Source organism: Salmo trutta, chromosome 19 (genome assembly GCF_901001165.1).
Source record: "Salmo trutta chromosome 19, fSalTru1.1, whole genome shotgun sequence".
Classification (NCBI taxonomy): domain Eukaryota; kingdom Metazoa; phylum Chordata; class Actinopteri; order Salmoniformes; family Salmonidae; genus Salmo; species Salmo trutta.
The window spans coordinates 20,167,332-20,171,413 of record NC_042975.1 but is presented as its reverse complement, the minus strand read 5'-3'; positions in this window follow the sequence as shown (position 1 = coordinate 20,171,413).

Here is a 4,082-nt window from a genome sequence, read left to right as displayed (position 1 = left end):
GCGTTTTTGCGACTGCACTTGAAGAAAAGCCACTGAAGCCACTCCTCAGTAAAAGGCACACGATAGCCCGCTTGGACTTTGCCAAACAGCACCTAAAGACTCTCAGACCATGAGAAACAAGAGTCTCTGGTCTGATGAAACCAAGATTGAACTCAATGCCAAGCGTCACATCGGGAGGAAACCTGGCACCATCCCTACGGTGAAGCGTGGTGTTGGCAGCGTCATGCTGTGGGGATGTTTTTCAGTGGCAGGGACTGGGAGACTAGTCAGCATCGAGGAAAAGATGAACGGAGCAAAGAACAGAGAGATCCTTGATGAAATCCTACTCCAGAGCGCTCAGGACCTCATACTTGGGCGAACGCTCACCTTCCAACAGGACAACGACCCTAAGCACACAGCCAAGACAACGCAGGAGTGGCCCAGCCAGAGCCTGGATTTGAACCCGATCGAACAAACAGTGTTTGCTTTGTCATTATGGGGAATTGTGTGTAGATTAATGAGGGAAAAAAACATTTGAATCAATTTTAGAATAAGGCTGTAACGTAACAAAATGCGGAAAAGTCAAGGGGTCTGAATACTTTTGTAAGGCACTGTATATATACATTATGTATTTACAGTGACAGCGTGAAAAGAAGAAAGTCTGTACAGAATAAAAATATTCCAAAATACTTGTATATACTGTGCCTTCGGAAACTATTCAGACCCTTTGAATTTTTCCACATTTTGTTACGTTACAGCCTGATTCTAAAATTGATTAGGTGTCTAGAGCTTTGCACACCTGGATTGTACAATATTTTCACATTTTTATTTTTATAATTCTTCAAACTGTCTAGTTGGTTGTTGAACATTGCTAGACAGCCATTTTCAAGTCTTGCCATACATTTTCAAGCCGATTTAAGTCAAAACTGTAATTAGGCCACTCATGAACATTCAATGTCGTCTTGTTAAGCAACTGTCTCCCAGTGACTGTTAGAAAGCAGACTGAACCAGGTTTTTCTCAAGGATTTTGCATGTGCTTAGCTATATTCCATTTCTTTTTATAAAAATAAAAACTCTCTAGTCCTTGCCAATGACAAACATACCCATAACATGATGCAGCCACCAATATGCTTGAAAATATGTACAGTGATGTGTTGAGTTGGATTTGCCCCAAACATAACGTTTTGTATTCAGGACATAATGTTTATTTCTTTGCCACATTTTTTGCAGTATTTCTTTAGTGCCTTATTGCAAACAGCACGCATGTTTTGGAATATTTTTATTCTGTACATACTTTCTTCTTTTCACTCTGTCATTTAGGCTAGTATTGTGCAGTAACTACAAGTTGATTCATCCGCAGTTTTCTCCTATCACAGCCATTGAACTATGTAACTGTTTTAAAGTCATCAATAACCTCATGGTGAAATCCCTGAGCGGTTTCCTTCCTCTCCGGCAACTGAGTTAGGAAGGACCCCTGCAGCTTTGTAGTAACTGAGTGTATTGATAACCATCCAAAGTGCAATTACTAACTTTATAAACATTTTTTTTTACCAATCTACCATTAGGTGTCCTTCTTTGCGAGGCATTGGAAAGCCTCCCTGGTCTTTGTGGTTGAATCTGTGTTTGAAATTCCCTGCTCAACTGAGGGACCTTACATATAATTGTATGTGTGGGGTACAAAGATGATGTAGTCATTCAAAAAGCATGTTAAACACTATTATTGCACACAGAGTCAGTCCATGCAACTTATTACGTGACTTTAGCAACTCTTTCCTCCTGATTTGATTTAAGCTTGCCATAGCAAAGGGGTTGAATACTTATTGACTCAAGACATTTCAGCTTTTCATTTTTAATTAATATGTGAAAAATTCTAAAAACATAATTCCACTTTGACATTATGGTGTATTGTGTGTAGGCAAGTGACACAAAATCTAAATGTAATACAGTTTAAATTCAGGCTGTAACACAACAACATGTGGGAAAAATCAAGGGGTTTGAATACTTTCTGAAGACACTGTAGGTAAAGACCAGATAAAATGTGTGCGGTATCCAAGACACCTACTAGAACTTTTTCGGGATTGGTGTCCCTTCCATGGGACGGTTGAGCTAACATAGGCTAATGCAATTAGCATGAGGTTTCCCAGGACATAGACATATCTGATATTGGCAGAAAACTTAAATTCTTGTTAATCTAACTGCGCTGTCCAATTTACAGTAGCTATTACAGTGAAAGAATGCCATGCTATTGTTTGAGGAGAGTGCACAATTTTGAATATGAAAAGTCAATAATAAACAAATTAGGCACATTTGGGCGGCCTTGATACAAAATTCTGAACAGAAATGTAATGGTTCATGGGATCAGTCTAAAACATTGTGCATACACTGATGCCATCTAGTGGCCAAAGTCTAAATTGCACCTGGGCTGGAATAACACATTATGGCCTTTCTTTTGCATTTCAAAGATGATGGTACAAAAAAATACAAAAAACGGTTGTTTTTTTCTTTGTATTATCTTTCACCAGATCTATTGTGTTATATTCTACTACATTCCTTTCACATTTCCATAAACCTCAAAGTGTTTCCTTTCAAATGGTACCAATAATATGCATATTCTTGCTTCAGGGTCTGAGCTACAGGCAGTTAGATTTGGGTATGTCATTTTAGGCAAAAATTTAAAAAAGGGGCTAATCCTATACCTCCCTGAACAAGGCCCTTCTCCCCCGATTGCTCAGTTTAGGAAGAGTCTTGGTGGTTCCAAACTTCTTCCATTTAAGAATGATGGAGGCCACTTTGTTCTTGGGGACCTTCAATGCTGCAGAAATGTTTTGGTACCCTTCCCCAGATCTGTGCCTCGGAGCTCTACGGACAATTCCTTTGATCTCATGGCTTGGTTTTTGCTGTGACATGCACTTTCAACTGTGGGACCTTATATAGACAGGCGTGTTACTTTCCAAATCATGTCCAATCAATTTAATTTATCACAGGTGGACTCCAATCAAGTTGTAGAAACATCTCAAGGATGAGTTTAAAATGTAATAAAAATGTATGCACTCTACTGTAAGTCGCTCTGGATAAGAGCATCTGCTAAATGACTAAAATGTAAATGTAAAAATGATGATTAATGGAAACAGGATGTACCTGAGCTCAATTTTGAGTTTCATAGCAAAGGGTCTGAATACTTATGTAAATTCTAAAATCCCGTTTTTTCGCTTTGTCATTATGGGGTATTGTGTGTAGATTGCTAAGGAAATTGTTTTATTTAATCCATTTTAGAATAAGGCTGTAACGTAACAAAATGTAGGAAAAGGCAAGAGGTCTGAATACTTTCCGAAGGCACTGTATATGTTTCATAATGCTTTTGAATTACACTTACGGTTTTTACAGGAAATACCGGGTTACCCGGGAGAATAATGATTTATTCTTGAGATGGAACATTTGTAAAATACCGGGAAAATATTCAATCCTAGTGCTGCAGCACCCTCAGCACCCCTACTTCCTGCGTGTAGCAATTTGAGTTCTAGACAAATGAGCTTCAGCCTCTCGCCATTTGAGTGACATCTTGCAAGATGAAGAGCGAGAGAGAGAGAGAGCAATGACGTAGTGCACATATCTGCACATACTGTATGTGACGTAGTGTGCAATTTCTGGGGACCACTTTTGGCTCATGAGTGGTACTTTCAGAACTACTGGCTAAAAAGTATTCAAAAGTACCAGAGAATTGATTTAAATCGGTAACACTTTACATTAAGGTGTACTTAAAATTATTTACTAAAGGTTTATAAGTATTTTCTAAACTATTAGTGTTTAGTTATAAACAGTTATAACACATTGGCTAAAATTGTGCAGTCATGTAAGCTATCTTTAAACAGTTTATTAACTACTTATTAATGTATACAATTACACCTTAATGTAAAGTGTTACCCAATAAGGTTTACAAAATGATTGTAAACATGAAGAAAAATCTGAGCTTGAAGTACAGTAGATGGGGTTGTATCTGTGGTACCTGATGTCAAGTTCTTCTTATCGCATTCCATTCAAATGTCTGTAAATGAGTGGGAAGATCATTTACAGATGAATTAAAAACATTTCATTTCATGTTTCTA